This window comes from Mytilus californianus, unplaced genomic scaffold (assembly GCF_021869535.1).
Source record: "Mytilus californianus isolate M0D057914Y unplaced genomic scaffold, xbMytCali1.0.p SCAF_7, whole genome shotgun sequence".
NCBI lineage: Eukaryota > Metazoa > Mollusca > Bivalvia > Mytilida > Mytilidae > Mytilus > Mytilus californianus.
Window position 1 is genome coordinate 87,739,071 of NW_026262723.1, and position 24,741 is coordinate 87,763,811.

Here is a 24,741-nt window from a genome sequence, read left to right on the forward strand (position 1 = left end):
CTGTTTACAAAACTTTGAATTGTTCGAAATACTAGAAATCCACCCCAGGAATATATTATCTTAGCTGGATTTGGCAAAACCTTTCGGAATTTTAGGTCCTCAATGCTCTTCAACTTTGTACTTTATTTTACCTTTTAACTTTTCTGATTCGAGTGGCACTGATGAGTCTTTTTTTGCCGTTTTCTTTTTCATTATTTCTGCTCTTTGGTCGGGTTGTTGTCTCTTTGACACATTCCCCGTTTCCATTCTTTATTTTAATTGTTGTTTGTTTTTGTAGTGATTAAGATTATAACACAATGTTGACTGCTGTACCCCAATTTTTGACATTTTTACCTTTTATGTCTATTTGCTTTGCTCACGCATTGTTGTCAATATAATGGAATTCTATGCGACTGGCATACAAGTGAGAGGTTTAGCTAGCTATAAAACCAAGTTTAATCCACCATTTTCTACATAAGGAAATGCCTGTACCAAGTCAGGAATATGCCAGTTGTGTTCCATTCGTTTGATATATTTGAGCTTTTTATTTTGCCATTTGATGAGGGACTTTCCGTTTTGAATTTTCCTTGGAGATCGGTATTTTTGTTATTTTACTTTTTTCATAGACGAAACGCGCGTTTGGCGTTCAAAATAATAACCTTGGTATCTTTGATGAGTTTTGTTTACAACCACTCTGTCGGTGCCACTGCTGGTGAAGGTTTCCTCCACGAGGGTATCACCAGCCTAGTAGTAAACACTTTTTTGTTTATTTGTATTATCATTGATATTGTCAGATTTATGAATAAACTGTTTACAAAACCTTAAATTGTTCGAAATACTAAGGATTTTCTATCCCAGCAATAGTTTACCTTAGCTATATTTGGCAAAACCTTTCGGAATGTTTGGTCCTCAATGTTCTTTAACTTTGTACTTTATTTGTTTATAAAATATTTGATTATTCAAAACACTAAGGTTGTTCAAAGCCACTGACATCAATGGCCGTAGAAGTTTTTAGCACTACTTTTGGATTTTTTTTCTTCAGCTTCGTATTTGATTTGTCCCTCCAACAGTTTTGAATCGAGCGTTCCTAATGAATGTTATGTAGACTAAATGTGCGTCTGACTTACCAAATTAAAAGCCTGGAATCTTAAATGAGTTTTAACAATCATTGCATGGGTAGATGCCACTGATGTTGGACGTTTCGTTTCCGAAGGTATCACAAGCCTAGTAGTCGGCACTTTTGTGTTAACATGTATTATCAATAATACGTACATTTTCTGTAAATTTACAGTTTATAAAATAATAATTATTTGAAACACTAAGATTTTTTCTTCCCCGAGGAACAAATTGTATAAGTTGTATTTGGCAAAACTTTTCGGACTTTTTTGACTGATTGAAAATGATAATTATAGCACTTAATTTAAAAACCCAATCATCACTTTTAATTACAAACATAATATAATTGTCTTTAGTCTAACACATATAATTATGTACACAAAGGTAACACTCATGTTGTATAACTCGAATACGTTTAAATATGACTATTTTCAGCTTAAGTTAGGTCAGACAAAAATAACAGTGCAAAAATGTATAAACTCATAAACTGGATTGCATATGTTTCATGCTAACAAGAACCGATAAACTAAATATACGACATGGTAGTGGGTAATTTCAGCAAGTGAGTATTATCTGTAATAAAAATTGAATAATATTCATTAGTGATTTAGTAGCAAAGACAGTGCCATGTTCCCTGTGGTATTACGATGTCTTCGTCACTACCAACTGTATCTTGTAAGTTCTACAAAGATAAATATGCGTCATTAAAAGTGTCTGCTGGTGATTTATTGCTCTGACATCAACAGGAATTTCAAATTTAATAATTTCTACCAGATGAAAAATGATAAAATTTTCCTGATAACAAAAGTAAATTTTAACATTTTGTTTCATTGGATTTTATGACCTTTTTGCACTTGTCGTTTTGCCCAGTTTTTTTTGTATTTCCTTAAATAATGAATTGATTAATAATTCTTTCTACGAAGATAATTTCCTCCCAGTTAGTGATCGAGAAGTTTCTAAATTATCAGATCAAAACTAAGCAGAGTGTTTTTTTCTTCACTGAATAGAAAACATCACCTACATGCTATGCTTTTTCTTTAACTTTTTCGTTATACTTTCCCGTATGTTCTGCGATTGTTCGTGCTTCGATGGTGAACACACAAGGCTAACAAAATATATGTATACGTCTTGCTAAATTGTCTTAGAAAAACTAAAAATAAGTACTTTATTGTGCACAGTATTTTGGGTGTTGTACACTTTTTAGACATATAGTTTGATATTTTTTTGTACTGTTTCTGGTTTTTTTTTTATAATGGCCATCGCCTTCATGTAAAAAAAATCGTTGACTATCATCAAGCCGTTCTATTTCGTCTACCATATATTATTAAATTTGTTTTTGATTTTGATTTTGTTTATAGGTTTTATGAATAAAGAGAACCATTTCCATGTAGGTTTGTATCCTTAAACTGTTTTCCTCATCATTTTTCGATCCTGTTTTTCAGTTTAAACATTCCTTTTTACCCAACCCCATGATATGAAATAGTTGTCCCGGAAATACATGTAAAACTTTTTAGGGCATTATATTAACAAAAACAACCAAAAGTCTAAACCAAAGGTAGGACTAGAATAAGTCGAAGCACAGACTTCTGCATTCAGTACAAACATCTAGATGTTGCTAGTCATGGTTTTATGAATTACTCACAATTTTTTTTACCTTTTTTGGAAGAGCGGTGCTTTAAGTATTATCTTCCTTTGTTTTACTACAAACATAGTTGCCTGGATATATTTTGAAGGATTAACAGATAATCCATTTATATGTTAATGTATAAATGCACCGGTTGATTAACAGTGGTGTATTTTATTTGATGAATTAAAAGGAATGCTGTTTATCCCAAACCAAAGAACAAGTCATGATCAACATACAGTCTTCAATGGCAGAAAGGTGTAACCATTAGCATATTTAAACAAATATAGATTCTACCACTGCATCAAGTGTAATACAATATTTCTAAAATTTTCAAAGTTAAAATGCAAGGTTCGACAACGTTTTAAATCATTTAAATTTAACTGTCGAGTGCGGAGAAGTATCGTATTGCACGAGATTTGTTGGTAAGATCTAATTTTCTAATGATTTTTACATTATATATATGCAGACAAACTTGATCATTCTTTTCCAACGATCTGCAAAAAGATGTGTTCTTTCTGTACATAACGTCATCAGGCATGGTTACTTTTTTTCGTGACGTCTCAATAAGGAATTTAGAGGAAAGGAAGAACATTTGACATCATAATTGAATTTTAACCAATGAAGAACTGACATCAAACGAACCACATGTCAACAAGTAGTGACTAAATAAAAATAATCACAAAGTCAGAAATTGGCTAAGAACAGAGAAAAGGGGTTAAAATGTGCGTTAAACGTATATCAGGATATTAAAATGTGTAAAACCATTGATAAAAAGGTTTGGAACTTACTTAATTTTAAAATATAATTATTTAGAGACGCTCGAGGACAAAGGTTTGTAATTCAACACATTTCAATCATTTGGTCCTATAGAAATTGCATACCAGACTCAACCTAGCGAACACTGAGGTGTATTGAGTTAGCGAACAATAATGTAAATATACAATAGATAGTCTAGTCAATTTGGTGAACAACCTGCAACTAATTGCAACAAAAAGTTTTTCTCTGAAAAAGAAGTCTGTTACTATCTATGAACAACATACTAAAAATCTACAAGAATTTATTTTGCGGAAAGTGGTGTAATAAATCAAACTTTTTGGTAGTAAAAGTAAGGTAATCTGAGTTGTTTCCCCTTATTTGGCAAAGTTGAAACAAATTAAATTATACAAAAATGTTCTGTTTTTTTTTTTTTAAACAGTTGTGACAATAATATAAAACACACAATTATTTTTCTCAATTTAAAAGAGAAGTATCACAAATGAATCACTTTCCCTTCTAAAAATTTGTATATTTTGATAAATATATAGACCGATTGTGTTCTGCTATTTTACCATCCAAGATTCTACTTCTTTAATAACAGTGTTCGTGTATAACCTACACTTGGTAAACAGTACTTAATTAATTCAACCATCTGTGTCACACTCTTACTCAGTATTTAAAAGAATTCTGACACTGACTGTGTCCAAGGCACCAACAGATAATTTTTTTGTTGGGTGGGGGGGTTCCTGAAAAACTTTTTTGTCCTTCATAAAAAACGTTCTTTTTGGTGTTTTTTTTTGCAAGACTTAATTTTTTGAAATTCAAAGTCTTAAATATTTTTATTTTCTCCAACCTTATAAAGAAAACAAGCACTTTTTTCATTTCCCTTCGGAAACAAAAACAAATCAAAAGATTTGGAATCCATCAATTTATTTCATAGAATAAGATGAATGTTGAGTGTTTAATGATTTTCATGTTGAATATTTTTTCAAAGGTGAAAATTTCATGTTTCTGGAAGCCAATAGCTAATCAGGCTTTTATCAATGATCTCCGTTCTGGCAGAATTTCCAAATAAAGTTTTAATAAACCCTTGGCCTTGCAAGCTCTTTTAAATAAAACACTGAATCTCACTTTTCGCTTTGGGTGCTAATCGGATCATCTGAAATGATCTATATTTTGGTCTGGGTCAAAATGATTTATTCGATAGCTGTAATCAGCATTGTGCTAGCTATGAGTAATCAGTGTCTTATTGTAAATTGTTTTTATGATCCGATCTGATCTTAAGAGTCGAGCCCATTCCAACTGATCTTTACAATTTGTTCTTATGTTGTGCTTTTTCAACACTGTTCCTGATTATGGGAGAGTTGCGTGCTCGCAAACATGTTTAACTCTGATGTATATGTCTACCACAAGTCAGTGGCTTGTAATTATTTGATGGTTATTGCTTGCTGTATATCATATTTGTTTCTCCGTTTATTGTTTTAACATAAATCAGACCATTAGGTATCTGGTTTGAATTGTTTTATATTTTGAAATGTCTGGACCTTTTATAGCTTAATATATGCAATGAATGTTGCTTATCTTTGAAGGCCGTACGATGACCTATAGTTGTTAACATCCACATCATTTTTATCTCTTATGGATAGTATTCTCATTGAAAATCATACGACATTTTCTTTTTTTTTTAAGCAGGAAGATTTTTTCAATAAATCATTGTCTGAATTTCAAGCGATCTAACACATGACTTCCCACATTTGAAGAGACAAGCACACTGCCAAGAGATCACTGATAGAGATTACTGGACCTTAAAGCTAAACATTTATATCAGTTTGGGATAAGGTGTATTTTAATTAAAATATTTTTTGAGTGTTTCGTTCTAATGAGTTGAATACGGGTCAGCAATAAGGAAGCAGGAAAGTGCGTCTTTTAACATTGAATTTTCAAGTACGTTTTCTTTGATAGAGTATATTCATGAATAAAGGGAGGTGTGAGGTATTTAAAGTCAATGAGACAGCTACTCAAATGACTCGGAAAAACAAAAGACATAATTTTAAATTAGACAGGACTATTTAAACGATATCTCAGGCCCTAAATTGCCCACTTAAACTACAAATGTTAGTTCATTTTCAGATGTTGAATGATGCATGATCTTTTTATAGTTCTTGGATAGGCTTAAGCTGATTACCATTTATTAAATTAAGTCAATGAGATATCTAAGAAATTAACTTAGTAATGCTTTATTTTATATATATCTTTGGTCATGATATTTTCATTGAATAGATAACTCATGTTAGTTCTTTGTCATTCTCATTTGGTTGATTTTTCAGAATACCATATACATGTTTACAGGGTACATACATTATGCGTGGTTGCTATTAGCAGAAGAAACCCCAGCGATTCATTTAATAGTGATATATTCAGACTGAGACTACTGATTATATGAATACTCGGACATTTAATTTCTAGAAAATACCTTTTACCTCTCTTTGACATTTTTTTCCAAGTGAATCATCAGAACTGCCTATTGTTTTCTTTTCAGAAAAACACAACACTATATGAATACGAATGTGTGGTATGCTTTCCATCTTGCCAACTATCAACCGGAGTAAAAATGGCATGGGATTCATTAATTTATCTTTGTCTGAATTTTGCAAGATAACATTTTCCCTGTTTATCTCGTATTTAACATCCTAAATTGGACCACTTTGGCACAATTACTTTTTAAATTCAAGATCTTGAGGTAAACTTATAATAGTATTGATAAAGCGCAGCCCTTGAAATTGCTTCAATACAATATAAAATCTACATTTCATGTTAATGCAGTGTACTTATATATATTCCCAAATTCAAAACGCGTTTATATCTGAAATTAAACGAGGATATTGACAGAGATTGCTAAATAGATATGGCAACTGATAAAGAGAAAACGACAATCACTGTCGTCATATGCGTTTAACGGTGAATTCATGCAGTTCAAATATTGTAAAAGTTGCTAATGAAAAAATATCAGTCAATGGTGAAGCAAGGACACTAGAGCAATAACTCTTTCAGCAATTAACATAACAAAATCAAAGTTAGTTTCCAAACTGATTTAAAGTTTTTTTTTGAACCACAATTAAACATTTTTGTTTATCATACCTACACTTATAATTACTATAAATACATAACAGAAACATAAGATAAAATGTCCAAAATTCAACAAAAAGTACTTCTTAAAACGGAGTTTTACTGTTCATATTGCTGTATGTTTGTTTTATTCCACATTGGCTAGAGGAATAGGGGAGGGTTGAGATCTCACAAAACATGTTTAACCCTGTCCCATTTCTTACACCTGACCCAAGTCAGGAAAATCTGGCCTTTGTTAGCCATGTGTGTTTTTTATTTTATTTTGTTTTATTGTATGTTTCGGCCTAGTGTGGCATCCATTTCACTGAACTAGTATACATTATTGTTTAGGGGCCAGCTGAAGTCCTCCTCCGGTTGCCGGATTTTCTCACTGAGTTGAAGACCCATTGGTGGTCTTAGGCTGTTTTTTTTTTTTTTTTTTTTTGCTCTTTGGTCGGGTTGTTTTCTCTTTGACACATTCCCCTTTCATTCTCTATTTATTTTTTAAATCAAACTAGAAAAACCAAGTTTTTTTTTAAATTTCAGTTTTTTTGTAATTTGTTCCTTAAACCACATGTTTCACATAAAAATTATAAACCATTTATATAAATAACTAGAGGAATGCATATATATATATATATATATAAACATAAGATGATAAGGACTATCTTCTATAAAGGTCATATTTTAAAAGTTTTAACCATGAATAACCGAGCTTTTTTATTTCCATTTTCACATTTTTTCTCTTAAAACCACATTTTACCCAAGAATTACCATTTTTAAATACTGATATCTAAATGGCTTCATAATATCAACATAATATAGTATGTTCTACTATCTATAAATGTCCCACTTCAAAAGTTTTAACCATAAATAACCGTGCTTTTCATCATTTCCAGTTTTCATCGTTTTTCTCTCTAAAAACATATATTTCAACCAAAATTACCCAAATATTAATATTAATAACTATAGGAATTCACTTTATAAACATAAAATAATATGTTCTATTTTCTATAAAGATCATATTTCAAAAATTGTAAACATTAACAACTGAGATTTTCTCCATTTCCAGTTTTCAGCGTTTTTTCTCTAAAAATTTCACCTCAAAATTACTTTAAAATGAATACTAATAACAAGAGGACTACATAAAACACTAATAAGACCTAGTTTCGTGTCTTCACCAAGCTAGCAGTCTGAAAATGTAACCATAAATAACAGTTTTCTTCTTTTCCAGTTTCCAGTATTTTTTCTCTAAAAACTACATATTTCACCCCAAAATAACCTTTTCCTCAAATTATATCAATGTAGATTTTTAGTATGTTGTTAGTACAAGTCTATATTCTAATTTGCACTGAAAAAACCTTGTGTTGCAATTAGTTGCAGGTTGAGTGATTTTATAGCTAAATTGACTAGACTAAGAGTACAGTATTTAGACGTGAGGATTTTAAAATTTTATTTTGGATAGATTGTGTAGTGGGTTTGCTGTCAAATGTTTACCCTACACCTCCTTGCATTCAATTAGAGAAAATAATTGCCAAAAAAAAATGTATATGTTATACACATTAGAGATACATCATTTATTTTTCAGTTTGTGTTATTCTGTTGTAATGCATGCCAACTCAGTGTATGCAATTCATTTCACAAAAAAAAACAAAAACGTGACATCTTCAATTACTTCATCGACATCGAAGTAAATTATATTGTTTGAAGTAAATATTTTAAATTCAGATGAATTGTCAACAAAAGAGAGGGTGAAGATTTCAAAGAGATATTCAAACTCATAAGTCGAAGATAAGCTGACAATGCCATGGCAAAAAAACAAAAAACGATCAAAAGGCAAAACAAAATCTACAAAACACAACATACAAAAACTAATGAAGACTGATTAACACGAAACCCCTTGAAAAACCTACAAAAACCAAGAAAATAAGATGATCTCAGGTGCTCCGGAATGGTATGTAGATCCTGCTCCACAAAATATTAATTTTTAACGCATACGGATAATCTCAAATGGTCCGTTCACTCGTTGAGTTAAAAAAAAGTTGACATGTTTACTTTGCAGATGCAATAAGTTTAGAACATGTAAATTCGAAACATATTTTACCTTTTTTTGTGGGATAGGGCCGCTCCTTGTTTTTCTATATTGACATATGATTTTTAAGGAAAACCTTAGCAAGTATGTCGTTTCCTTGAGCGCACTCAAGTCAACGTTTTCATAAACCATGGGTATAGTCAGCAGCACATGGAAAAACATATATAACCATGATATTAAAGATTATCATTCTTTCGCTGACTGATTTCATACAACTATTCTCTGTTCTCTATATACTAGTTGTGATAGAGAATGTGTCACGTAATTCTTTCGCGACTATCACTGCATGCTTATCATTAAAACATAGGGATTATGCGCCTATACCATTCCTAATGAGTGGAATTTTTAAAGAAATCTGCCGAAGGTTTGTGGCGGTATAGATGAACGGACGGGTTGACAGTTGTGTTCCATTTACTGATGTATAAAAGTAGAATTTTATTCTATAACTTTGCATAAAGTATTATTTTATAAAGAGGACTTACAAATCGGTTTGTTAACCAGGATATTAATTTTGATATACATTTTACACCTTACAGTACCGCACTTTGTATATAAACACCGTTGTCTCAGATCATGACCCATCGCTTGCAACTACATGTATGTATTTGATTTATAGTACACGCATATTACTTTAAAAACAATATATTCAATTAAACAAATATGCACCGAATATTTAACTACTCAAGGTTATGTGTACACCACAAGACAGAATCCTCCAATTGTGTTACGTTTGAAACAGGGTACTGAAATCACTTCCTTGTATTTGACCGCTATTTGTGCATACATGTAGGAAATGGCACTTCAACGTACTTACTCACTGACGGATGCGTGAAGCATATATCCCAACTTAAGGATATGTTTTAAAAATAGTGACGAAGGCCTTTGTGCACTGTGTCTGTGTGTAGGGTTTATTTTGTACTGCACAGATCCCGATCCGTCTTTTGATGGTTTATATACTTTCTCAGTAGTTAACTGACAAATGAAGTAAGATAAACCTACAACAGCCAATATGGTAAACTTATCAGATATGGTAGGGACCTTTGCCTTTGCTTTTTGTCATGGTTATAAGACTTGGAGATCAACGATGATGGTTACAATATAACGATGATGCTAATTTATATATTTTTTGCTGTGTTGCCCCGATTTTTGTTTTTATATTCGGAAAATAATCGATGAAAGGTACTTCTTGAAGGGATATATTTAAAATTTTATTTTCTATTTTTCTGTCTTTTCACATTATCATCTTTTCAAAGTTTGAAAATTTTACACGTCCTACAACTCACACAGCTCGATAAATGACATATGTTTTACTATATAATTCTAAATCATTAACACTTTAATTTGAGAAAGTATTCAGTAAACACCGATTGAATTTAATTAAGAATCACCTTAAATAAATGGTCAAAAGATTTTGCACTGCTATTTATTTTTAAATTAGTTATTGCGGTTTCCCAATGGACCAGTTTTTGGTTTAAGGTAAAACTTTTGATTTTTTTTTGAGATTGACTAATAATGAAGAATTCAGTTTTGCAGACAGAACCAATCAAGGCGGGTATGTTAGCTGGATATCTGGTTTGTGGAAAAGTTGGGAATAGTTTACGACTCCGTACATGAAATGATTAGAGTACATGTAAAATGAGCCAGTGAACCAATTGAGCTTAAAAAGCACAAAAGGTTATTAATATGATAAGGTTTTCCCATTGATAAACTGGATGTATAGTACAAAAACTTTATGTTGATTCGGAAGAATCCAGGAATCAAGAAGTATGTATTTGATATTTGATGAGAAAAGACAAACCTGTACCAGGTAAATATTTCGAGAGAAAACGCAAAGAAATTATGAAATGATCGAAGTCTTTTATTGCGAATTACAAAAGGATTCTTCTGAAATGCCGTTTACCCTTAGACTGCTACGTGCGACTATTTTCGTTCCGATTAAGCAGTCCGCAACTGCTGCGCACGACTACTGTCATTTCCGAAACCCGTATATAACTCATTGTCTTGTCTAGTACATGTACAAGAATGTTTATTTTAAAGAGAAAAGGTAAAAGGAACAAGTCGGCACACGACACTTATTTTTTTTGTAGATATTAAATTGAATCACTTGGGAAAATCAATTTTGATTTAACATTTTATTTATTTCGAAGATACATATATACATTTATATTCCCCTTACATTTACTTCCGGAAAATTTTACGTACAAATAGTTTATATAAAATAATTTGATTATCACTAATTGAATGAATGTCAATCACTTTAACTATAAATTTATCAATCAAAAAATGTAATTAGAATTTACTATGTCAATGTCAACTGGCTTACTGCAACTTTGAAAAACAAAACATCAAAATATAACAAACGAAATTTTGACTGTTTACCAAAATGGTTGACATCATCTTTTGATGATATGTTTAAAAGTAGGCGCTCCTGGTGAAGATAAATCCAGAAATGTGCTTAAGACGCACAAAATTTATATAGCGTTATTTTCGTATTATATACATAACAATTCCAATTTTATAATGTCTATGATTTTAGAAGAAATAAAACTTGATACCAGTGAATGCAAGTATACATTTAATCTTTACCTGTATGTTTGCAAGTGTACTGCAGGATAATTTTCCCCACACCTAACAGATGGTGCTGTAATATAGTGAAGCACTAGTCTTACTCTTGTTAAATTATAGCACAGCAACACAATATCTTTGTTCTTACATGACGGCTACATTACCGGGACAATTAAGCTTTTTCAGAAACTTTACATCTTAAATAATGTTTTGACAAAATAAAAAAAAAGTGTTGTAAGGTATCCCACACTTCTATCTAGATCTTCTATAACTTACCCTAACCAATGATAATGAATTTCAATGAAACTTCTTCATATTGCAGAGCAACTATGTTGGTGTTTTTCTTTTCAAACGAGCATGTGTTTTGGAAGTTTTTCCGTAGCAGAGTAAGACTGCGATTTCTATATATAATGTCTTGATTCCTAATGTCAAACTGTATTTCTATATACAATGACTTGATTCCTAAGGCCAAACTGTATTTTTATATCAAACATGAAGAATTTACGTGATAAGTGCTTGCCTTAAAAAAATAATGCTATTTCGCATGTCTTTGTCAACTTATCACCAACACAAATTAAGTACTTTTATTAAAGGATCTATTGATATTGGCATTTCTACAATATAATGAGTATTTTAGTCACTATTTGTGAACCAGTAAATTGATTTCAATTATTGGGTTTTGTTATATCTAAATTTTCCTTCTTTTATTTGTGATTTTGTATGTGCGTGTGTGTGTGTGTGTTATCTTTGTAATTGGCTTTGATTGCGGATAATTGAGTGTTAGATTTATTAAATTTAAAAACTCTTTTTTCCCCTTTATGTTTATTAACGTTGTAATATTTAGAGCTTGACATATCTCCAAGTTGATATGGCAGGGTTTGCGTTTCCTATCATTATTCCCGTGTTTACAATGAAGTTATTGAAACACGTGTTCCGTATGATCAGGGAAGTATTATATAATACTTCCATGGTATGATAAAGTTGGAGTAACTCAATTGAAAGTTTTCTGACGCCATTATAATTTGGTTGCCCATTCTGGAATAACCATAATAATGCTCTATGGTCGGGTTGTTGTCTCTTTGACACATTCCCCATTTCCATTCTCAATTTTATGGATATGTTCTACTTGTCGTAGCCACCTGTATGTCTTTATTTTCACGATTGTTACATCACAGAATGCGACTTTTCACTGAATATTTACAACACGAGACCGCCAAGTGGTAACCTTCCTGGGTACCTGATTTCTGTTGCGCAATCTTTATTTTTTTGTAGTGTTTTGTGTCTATTCGTTGTTTTTTTTGGGGGGGGGGGGAGGGGAGGGGTGGTGGTATTGTCTGGTTTCTGTGGTTTTTAATGCCTTCTTTGTATCTTTTCTCTTTTTTACCCAGCTCTATATGTATATGCCTGTCCCATATCAGAAACCTCGGCATATCTTAATGGTTGTTGTTTTTTTGTTTGTTATCTTGATAACTTGGTATTGATGGCACTCAGATGCAGATCCATGATTCTGAAAAGGGGCACCAATAAGGCAACGTTAGCAGTGGGACTTGTAAAGTTTATGCATTAACCTTATATCTAGCTCCATAAGTGGAGCCCGGTCCCCTAAATCTGCAGATCCTTGTTAGTAACTGTTTTATCAATACACATTTTTAAAGCGTAAGAACGGGACGATTGAGAGCTTGACGTATTTAGTCATGTCTATTTTGAAGACGTTTTATTGTCCTCAAGATTTCATTTTGTTATTTTTTGTCGTTGGGTTGCCGTTTTATTGATATACCTCAAATCTCCTTATATTTATTTTTTTGTATCCTTTTTTTATAAGAAAGTTTAGAGCTTGATAAAAGTGCGATTTGTCGCATCATTACATGACAATAAACGTCAACTGCATATTGACAACACACAATTTAATATACATACAAAATACATTTATTCAAATTTAATATCTACACATCTTGTCATTTATAACTACACGTGTACTGTTACATCAAACATCTACACATATGGATTTCCCCAATTCATTATGCAAAACACTATGGCATTTCAAAATGATGACCCAAATAACACTATTTCCGCAATCAAATTTTAAAAGTACTGTCGAAGGTCTAAATGAAATTGAAGGACGTACAAAGCAAATAAACTCATCATAGAGGCCAGGAATGAAATTTTGTACGCCAGACGCGCGGTTCCGTCTTCAAAAGACTCATAAGTGATGCCCGAATAGAAAAAAACTTTAAAAAGCCAAATAAAGTACGACGTTGAAGAGCATTGAGGACCCATGGATATATTCTACTTGTTGCAGCCACCTTTCTGTCTTTTTTTTCACAATAGATCTGAATAGTTACGGGCCACTAGTCCAATGAGGATGTTTTCGCACAGTCCTGCTTTAGTTTCTTATTTGTCGTGTTGCCTTTTGTTTCTTTTGGCAATAACGTTGTTTGTTCTGCTTTCATCAATTACTGTTTACATTTTTATTGATGGGTAAGCGTCTAAAAAATTTAAATATATATTTCAAAAATAAATACGAACATTTAAATGACAAATATTATCAAAATTATGCTATTTCATTCTTAATACAATACTGCAGAACATTTCCCACTAGAACATATTTCTATATATTAAATTATACGCTATTATTTTTTACCTCCAAACTTTTGGTCTCCAAACTGTTGGTCTTCAGACTTTCGGTCTCAATCGTACCTAGTGCAGATTATTCCAAAAACGTTCGTACTATTCGTGTATAAACTTATGCTTTTCACTTATTAATAAAAGGTTTTGATTAAGAGAAATCAAAAACAAAACAACATGTTATACTAATGGTGATAACAAAGCCTATGTTGTTCTCTTAATCTTTCACGTTTATTAAAATTTACTTATACTTGATTAGAATATCCGTTAGCAATATAACTGGCAAAACACGCCTATAAGATATATGTTTTTAAAAGTTTTAGACCATATGAGAAGTCGGTTTTCGTTTTTTATTCATCTAGGACAGCGTCAAAGAATAACAGCAAGTGTAATATAACATATACAATTCTCACCAAAATTATCGGCCTGAGAGTTAATAACATTAAAAGGAACCTATTTCCTGCAGCAGATTAGCATTTCGCTTCAGTGATGTCCAAGGCCAAATATGGGAGATTCAAAACCTTGTGACTTTGATGAGCTGAAATAACAGAAATGGACCAAAAGAATAGACCAGCCCGACAAGGAGTTAGAGCTATGCAAGGAGATACATGCATTACTTAATTTCAATTCCTAAATTTTATACCAGCAACTTTTGATAAAAATTGAAAATGGAAAAGATCAAAACACCTATTGACTGATTTATTTCGAAGATATTAGAAATACAGTCTTCGGTCAAAAGTGTTTCACCTATCGTAAATTGCCCTATTATTTCATATAAAAACACATTTTATTATTAATATTTGACTGAAGATTTTCTTTGACAAATTGATTGAATCTTCTTTTTTCATTAAATACAGAAATGTCTGCAGTTTCTTTTAATAATTATGAAATATACTTATGATTTATAGTTTTAGGAAAATCACTGTTTAAAAACAAATATGAATTTCTGCAAGAAAAAATCATATGGTCATATTTTTAAAGGGAAACTCCATACTAAAATTTACGACAAAAGAGACGATTTTTCATTCCCTATTGTTAATTTTCTCTTTTTAGACGTCGATGTTCCTTTGGCTCCATCATACGGTGTTTATATATCCCAACTCGTTCGTTATGCCCGTGTGTGTAGTGATGTCATAGATTTTAACGAACGTAATCAATGCATCACTGGTAAATTATTAAGTCAGGGATTTCGTTACCATAAATTGCTTAAAACTTTTACTAAATTCTTTCACAGATACAAAGATTTGAGTAGTAAATTTGGCTGTACTTGTAGAAAACTTATTAAATAAAATTGATAATGGAAATGGGGAATGTGTCAAAGAGACAACAACCCGACCATAGAGCAGACAACAGCCGAAGGCCACCAATGGGTCTTCAATGCAGCGAGAAACTCCCGCACCCGGAGGCGTCCTTCAGCTGGCCCCTAAACGAATATGTATACTAGTTCAGTGATAGTGGACGTCATACTAAACTCCAAATTATACACAAGAAACTAAAATTAAAAATGATACAAGACTAACAAAGGCCAGAGGCTCCTGACTTGGGACAGGCGCAAAAATGCGGCGGGGTTAAACATGTGTTTTGAGATCTCAACCCTCCCCCTATTCCTCTAGCCAATGTAGAAAAAACAAACGCACAACAGTACGCACAGTAAAACTCAGTTTAAGAGAAGTCCGAGTCCGATGTCAGAATAGAAAACAAAAGAAATAAACAAAATTACAATAATACATAAATAACAACAGACTACTAGCATTTACTGACATGCCAGCTCCAGACCTCAATTAAACTGATTGAAAGATTATGTCTTCATCATATGAATATCAGGCACAATCCCTCTTGTTAGGGGTTTAGTATTATATCATCATAAAATATATGAGAAGAACATAACCCGTGTCATGCCAACAACTGGTTTTAGAATAAATATGTTAAATTCCGATGCAAAGACCCTATAAGTGAATCAATATTAAAGCCAAAATATGCAATCTTTAATGACCTGACAAGTATCGTAACTATATCCCTTCTAATAAGTCTGTTTAAAGGTTTTGTTAGCTTTTGAGGTGAATATTGACATTTTTGTTCTTTGTAAAGAATATTACCATAAAAGATTGGATGTGAAATACCCGAACGTATAAGATGTCTGCATGTTGAGTTATATTTACGAATGATGTCCGATAATAAAATTTAGTAAATGTTTTGACTAGTTTATGATATCGAAAACCCTGGTGTATTAATTTTTCAGTAATACATAAATTTCTCTCGCTAAAATCTAATACGTTGTTACATACACGAGCGAATCATACAAGTTGAGATATATAAACACCATAAGATGGTGACAAGGGAACGCCACCATCTAAAAATGGATAATTAACGATAGGAAATGAAACATCATCTCTTTTATCATAAATTTTTGTATTAAGCTTCCCGTTAATGATATAGATATCAAGATCGAGGAAAGGACAGTAGTCATTGTTAGTATTAGCTTTATTTATAGTAAGTTCAACAGGATAAATTTCTTTAGTATACATACTGAAGTCGTCATTATTGAGAGCCAATATATCATCCAAATATCTAAAAGTATTGTTAAATTTTTGTATCAGATGTTGTTTCGATGGGTCTTTGCTGATTTTAGTCATAAATTGTAACTCATAACAATACAAAAACAGGTCCGCAATAAGTGGTGCACAGTTAGTCCCCATTGGAATTCCGATAAATTGACGATATACGGAATCTCCAAAGCGAACAAAAATGTTATCAAGTAAAAATTCAAGGGCAGATATGGTATCAAAGCATGTCCAATTGACATAGTGCTTTTGTTTGTTGATACTAAAAAATGACCTAAAAGAGTTTGAACACATATGTATTCGCATTCCGACTTTTTAAATGCCCATTTAATTAGGTGTGTGAATTTTTTCTTAATAAGAATATGAGGCAAAGTGGTATATAGGGTAGAAAAATCAAAACTTTGAACAGATTCAAAATCACCAATATATGCATGCAATTTATCAAGTACTTCCAACGAGTTTTTGACACTCCAAAAGTAGTTAATTCCACTATTTTCAAAGGCCTTATTTGAACAATTTATTATCAGGTTTTTAATTGTACCAAGTGTACTAGTAAGTAGAATAGACAATTTAGTAGTGGAACAATGACTTGAAGACGAAATAAATCTATATTTGTAAGGTGATTTGTGTAGCTTCGGAAGCCAGTACATAGTTGGGACTTTCATTGTATTTGGTTCTGCTTGTAAAGAAGTAGCTTATAGTTTATGTTTGTTACAGATATTGTTTTCTGAAAATGAAGTCAGTTGGAATGTTGGTGAATTCGTGATTTCCTTTTGCAGAACCTCAATGTAAAATTTACGTCAAACTATAATGATATTATTAGCAGCTTTATCAGCCGGGACAAAAACAAATTCCTGGGCTAGTTCTTTTATTTTATGTTTGATACGAGAAATAGGATTTTTATGGTTGTTATTAAGAGTAAAATGTTCTTTAAAATGTTGTATACGTATATCAACTATCTTCATTAGTGAATTAAAAAAAAAAGAGTCCAAAGATTTTTTGTCAGCTTTTTCCCGTTTTATTAAAAACGGTATTTCACATCCTAAATTTTACGGTAATATTGTACTAAAAGCGCGGAAATCACTATGTAATCCGTTTAAACTCATCGAACCTTTAAAAAACTTATAAGTAAAGGTTATCTTACCAATGTTGTAATTAGATCTTTGAATATAGTTTACATTGGCACAAATATCGATTTTGTCATTAGCAGATTAAAACATAACTAAATGTGTATTTTTTTCAAACGGTTTTTTGGGATGTATATATACACATCCACGTTCATTTTCTATATAGAGATTACTCTATCTATATATTGCATTATACATATTTATTAACAGGTTAACTCCTAACTATCCTACTGCCTGTCGATACTTTTATTTTGGCATTGCACAAGTGATGTCTTCTTTGACTGTCCATGACGTTAAAACACTATAATCCCTGGGATGTGTTTTAGTTGATTTTAGTCTCTGATGCATGATTTTTTTTTTATTAATTGTTTTTGGCTTTTAACTAGCTTTTAGTAACTGCGAGTACTCTCAAATCGTACTTTCGTGTTAATTTGACCTGTTGATACAACTTGTAATGTATTTTTGTTATTTAATGTTTACTTATTCAGTGTTATATCTAATCTCACTATTTTTAATATATACCACCTTTGATAAGTGTTTTGTATGACGATATATTTTCACTTTTGTTCTCGTACTAGGAACAACAAAATTATTTCCGTACTCCATGTATACCTTACAACAAAATTATTTTTATTTACCTGTGTACGCTATTTTATTTGGCGGCATTTAGTCCAAGGTTATGGTTGTCTTTCTGATATTGTTAAACATCTAACCCCCTTGTTTTATTAATTTTGTATTTACATTGTGTCATAGATCAAATTTATTCGTTCAGTATTTCTTCAATTGTTTTTGTTAATATGTCTTTTGATTGAGTTAAGCCATTTCAATATATATTTTATAGTGTGTCTTTCTATGTTGTGATGTTACACTATTGTTTCAGGTTGGGTGAAGGTTGGCGCCTATCAAAACGTTTAGACCCGCTGCATTTTTTGCACCTGTCCTAAGTCATGAACCTGATGTTCAGTGGTTGTCGTTTGTTGATTGTGGTTCATAAGTGTTTCTCGTTTCTCGTTTTTTATATATATTAGACCGTTGGTTTTTCTGTTTGAATGGTTTTACACTAGTCATTTTTGGGGCCCTTTATAGCTTGCTGTTCGTTTTGAGCCAAGGCCCCGTGTTGAAAGCCGTACTTTGACCTATAATGGTTTACTTTTACAAATTGTGACTTGGATGGAGAGTTGTCTCATTGGCACTCATACCACATCTTCTCATATCTATATAGGAAACATGACACTAAGTTTCTATATTTGTATACAAATAATGATTTCTCAGTAATGACATGTCATAAAAATATTTGATAATAACCATAAGAAACTGTACACATTAATGAGTTTAACATTAAAAATTTCACAAAAATCGGACCTCAAATAGGTTTTTGACAATGTTTATAAAAATGTGTTTTTATATGAAACAATAGGGGAATTTCGGATAGGAGAAACCTTTGACCTAAGACCATATATAAATCTTATGCATGTACTTCGTAAAGTAAAGACTAATGTAGAATTTTAGACTTTATTTTCAAAAATAAATTGAGTAATTCAACTTTTTTTCTCTACCAAAGAAAATTTGTTTAAAATACTGAGGTCTTCTTGCATAAACAATACATTCTCAGAAAATATGTAGATTGTGCATTAAAATGATGTTTCTGATTCGATGAAAAACGTTTGAATATTATACGTTGCGAAACAAGTCGAGAGCAAAATATTTGGACTATATTGAAATATTTCCAGAGGCCAGAGGAAAATCTTTATCGAGATATACCAGGAAACAAGGATCGTTATAATCTGCAGGTTTACGGTGTGATTTTATCATTTATTTACGTTAACTGTACTTGAGAATGTTATGAAATGCATATTCTAGGAAGTAACATCCCAATACAAAATACCCATCTAAATACTGCCTAGATAATGTATGAATATTTTACTGGTGTGTGCTGGTTTATTTCAATAAAAGCGCATCAAAGATCAGATGTTTGACGAGATATAGAGGAGAACTAATGTCTATAAATCATCTACCTGAGACTTTATTTCCTACATGCACTTTCACTAATTACTTCGGTGTGTTTTGCATATCAGGTAAATAATTTGCGGAAATTAGCATTTACCAAGGCAAGATTGCGTGCAACTAATATAATTATTAATTGATTGATTGAGTTTAACACATCGTCAGCACACGAAAACTTCAACACTATGCTATGTAACAATAACAGATAGGAGAAACTGTACTAGCTATGCTTAGGTGGAAAATCAGAAATTATAATGCAATCTGTATCGTTTGTTGCTGTATATCGTATTGTTTTGTACATAAATCAGGCCGTTAGTTTTCTCGTATTAATTGTTTTACATTTGTCATTTCGGTGCCTTTTATAGCTTACTATGCGGTATGGGGTTGTCTCATTGTTGAAGGTCGTACGGTGACATATAGATGTTAACTTCTATGTCATTTTGTATTTGGTGGAGAATTTTCTCATTGGCAATCATAGCACATCTTATTTTCATATTCATGCAACGAATTTTTCATTGGCTAAAATTTACCGTAAAATGCACAATTGACATGTCTGGAGTAGCCATATTGAATTGTTGGACTCTACAAATTATCGATAAATACAACATAATCGAAAAAACACCTTAATCAAAAACACGCCGTTTAAATACCCAAATCTGAATCGTACAAGTTACGAAATAAGGGGCATTCATTTGATTTTCTGAAGGAGAATTTTGAAAAAGAGCTGAAAACTAATAACCTAGCACAAGACATGATCAAAATGAATATACTTCAAAAAAAAAATTGCAGGAAACAATTGTGCACAAAAGGGAAAATAAATTTCCGCGGTGAAAAAATAAGCATGGTTATAAATGAATAGTTATTCTGCAAAAAAATCTTCTGCAATAAATATGCGATACGCGTCTCCAGTAAAACTGCATTTCCCGCCGCCAAATCATCAATTGACGGCGGCAACTCTTCAACTACAGTACTGTTATTCCTTAAATGAAGGGGACTAAAACAACGGGACAAGTGTACGGATCATGAATTAAACGTTTAGGAACAGAAAACAAACTAAAAAAAACAAAATCAATTGTCAATACGTAACTCCTTTTAAATCAAGGAATTGATGTAAGGTGCTCCGGTAGGGTAAACATTTCCATCATTACAATAAGTAGCTCGTTAAAAAATATTTCACCCGGATGAACAATTTACAGTTGTAGAATACCAGAATGGTCGTTTTGACACTTATACGAACTAATGTGAAAAATAATTTAGTTGTGGTTATTCATGAATGTGTTTGTTTATTTCCATTTACCTATATTGGAAATCTTGGAACAGGTGTGTGAACAATTGACTGTTTAATTACGTATATTATACTGGTCAGTTTGACATGAACCTATATGAAAAATGTCTTCTATTATAAAGGAGTTTAATTTTTTCTTAATGTTATTGAAATATCTCATCGGTATGAACAATTTGACAGTTTTAAAACAACAGAATTGTCATTTTGACATATTAACTGACAAGATGATGTGAACACTTTTAAAAACTTAAATTATCAAATTTGTTTATGTTAAAGTCGAATTGATCATGCTCCTGTACTTAAACTGTTCATTTTTTTTTCATATTGATGACACTATTCTCCTTCTATAGTACTTTACTCACAAAATTATACTCTTAATCCCAAAACTATACTCAGCAAAGATGAGGAAAAACTACTGATTTATTATAACTTCAAAATTTCTTCTTTCACCCGCACAGTTAAATGCTAAAATGTCTTAGTTTCCTAATTGTAGCAACTTAATACTAGATGTGACGTATGAATCGTATTACGGGTGATGCATGTTTTTTTACTTCTAGAGTCCGTGTAATTCCGAATGTTCAAACTCCAACATTTGTCTGTTAATTGTGAACAAGGACTTCATTTTACTAAATCTATAGATATCATTAAAATTGCATATTACCAGGACTAAAAGGTCTGTAGTCTGAATAATTACAGTAGAGATTTTGATATTTCCTCTATGACATTTCAATTAGGAAAAACTTCCTGGGACGAACTCATTTTGACCCTGCTTTCAATATAATGTGCCGTTTATTATTTCCTTGTTTCAGTAAGCAGTCATTTTTTTGGTAGCTGCACAGTTTTATTAACCACATATGGTCTACATGGTAAAATGGGAGGTAAGTGCGCACGAAAAACTGGTTTTTGCTCCACAACATTGTATCCTTGTACAAAGTCAAGCTTTTTGGTCCGTGCTTTGTTAGTTGCCTTTGTTTGTTTGTTTGTCTGTTTATTTTAATTTTTTGGTAAAAAGATGCGTGTTGGTGGTTGTTATGGCATGATGTACTGTCCATAACTTTGTTGTGTCCCTGTTATCCTTTTTATGTATTACTGTCTGTTGAAATTACCTGTACCTAGACTGGGATATGACAATTAACCACATTGGTCCCATAAGGATCATTAAGGGAGATTTTCCCCAAAATAATACGTGAGCAATGATATATAAATAAATCTTTAAGTCTTGGATATTGTTTATTCCTCTTCCGTTTTCGGGCATGCGTCAACTTTTAAAGTCATATATCTACTTGAGTGAGAAAATGAGATAGTCTGTAATTTTGTTTTAGATCTAATGCAAAAATATATTGAGAATACTGAAAAGACAGCAATAAGGAAATGGAAGGCATTTGGATCTTGTCTTAGAAAACAAAACAAAAAAGAAAGAAAAAGATATTAAATGAGCTAAAAAGGAAACACATTAATTTTATCTAAAGGCAAAGATTTATATTCCGAAAACTATTATAGCAATTAGAACCTCCTTGATCACATATTTTACCGTTAATAAAAGAACTGTATCGATGTTTGAAGTATAGCATACGTGTTATAAAGAAGACATACTATTGTATAAGTACATTTTGCACCTCACAATAAATATATATGACTAATGGAAATATTTGCAAGAGGACACAATACACGAAAGAGGTGAGAACATGGATTTCTACATATCAACAGTTCTATGTACGGGTTTCCTCAACGAGTAAGAAACATACTAGAAGTTGAACTATAAAATAAGGTCCTGCTTAAACACTTTGGGATAATTAATTAATTACGGACGTGTTTTTTTATGATAATGCTAACTGTGGGCATGATAGAGCAACTCGGTTAGATCAGACAGACACAGAAAAAATCTATTTGGAAAAGCCACAAACATTAACATTAAATTTAAAGATCATGAATCTTAGAAGTTGAGTAAAATGTTCACCTTTCTAAAATGTAAAGGATAAGTACATTTTAATTATTAAAATGTATATATGTGTGTTAATATATGTTAATTTCACACGTTCAGCTTTGACAAAATGACATAATGAGAACTAAAATAACAAGATATTACGTATATATCGTTGAAAATGTCATGTATAATACATGGCCAAACATAAAAGATTAATCAGTTTTCTATTTTTAGGTACTGCATATCTGTGATTAGATAAGGCCAATACCAAGAGTCACTGGTCATTAACTAACGCCTACAATTGAAATGAATCAAATCCGCGCTTAAAATAGTAATTTAGAATGTACTATTCGTCTATGTTTTCTTTTGCTTTGGAGTTCCGTATTCAATCGATCAATGACCCTTTTACTTGTTGTTTTCAAATTGAGATATACGTACTTTAAAATAAGGATAGGACTGGGAATGTATGGAACGTTGAAGTCTTGCAGTGATTTTGGATTTGGTTAGGAATTTCAAAAGTTTTATAAAACTTTCCCGATATAAATGGGGAAGGATTGATACTAACTTATTTTGAAAATACATATAAGATAAGATAAGATAAGATATTTTATTTTCCAAATTAGGTCCCCAGGGGGGCATATACACATAACATATATAATTGTTACAACATACAGTAAATACATACATATAAATAAGTAGATGTGGTATGATTGCAAACTCATCATAGATACCAGGATAAAACTTTTGTACACCAGACGCGCGTTTCGTCTACAAAAGACAAAAGACTGATCAGTGACGCTCGAATAATAAAAGTCAAACATGCCAAATAAAGTACGAAGTTGAGGAGCATTAATGACCCAAATGAGGCAATTAACTATCCACTAGAGACCAAAGAACGAGGATGTAACAAATACTTGAATATAATATCAAATCGGCACTTATCACATAAACAACCGTAACAAAAAGAAAAAAAAACCCAAAAAAAACCCACAAAAGTACCGATCTACAAGTCAGTTCTCGCAGATACTTAAAGCTTAATCCTGGTTTAAAGGCAATTCCAACTTATAAATAAACCACGTTTTCCCAGATTATATAGTCCAGTGGGTTTTTACATGTATATTACTGCAAATATCTCTTCAATGCAAATAAAGTGGTAAGTTCTACTTCTTCTTGGTATTTTTTTTTTATAAAGTATCAACATGTCTACCATGCACGACCATTTAAACGTTTATCTTACTATGTCTATATGAATTACATGTTTTTATTATTTACTTGATAAAATATAAACATAACATGTACATTAAGTAATTTTGCAGATTCTTCTTCGTTCAAATGATAATATATTGATATTGTATATTATGATATTTGAAAGTGCACTTATTCTAATCATGGAAGTATTATATTGACAGGAACTCCAACGAAAAATTAGCACATTCCCATCCCACTTATTTCTTGAAGAAAATAAAAGGTTCCGACTTAGTTTGTCAAGTACGAGATAACTCCTTTGTGGGGTAACTGCGTAGCCGCTTTCGTCTGTTTGGTCTCATCACGTGATTTGGTATCGAGTGTCTTATCTACCTACCAATGTAAATAAACACGGAAACTCCCGTGGTTATTTGTGAATCGCCAAACGAATAACGACACCTGTTTCCGTTCAATAAATACAAAAAGACAAAAGCTGAAAAGATCGAAAAATCGGTCCATATTTAACAGAATGACATAAGAAAATTAACTGCATTCGGAAAGAGGGCAAGCTTATTTTTAGTTTTGTTTAATATGTTGTAATCATTGAAACTTGGAAATCGGGAAATATCCGATATTAAAAATTACATGTACTTAAAGTCGGGTGTTTGCGGAAAACAATGTGATGCACGTGTAGTGTGCCGGATGGTGCCGGATTGCTTAAATTTAAGTTTTAAGGTTGTTAATTTTTATTGAATGTTACAAGAAAATTTATTGTTTTCTCTATCGTCTC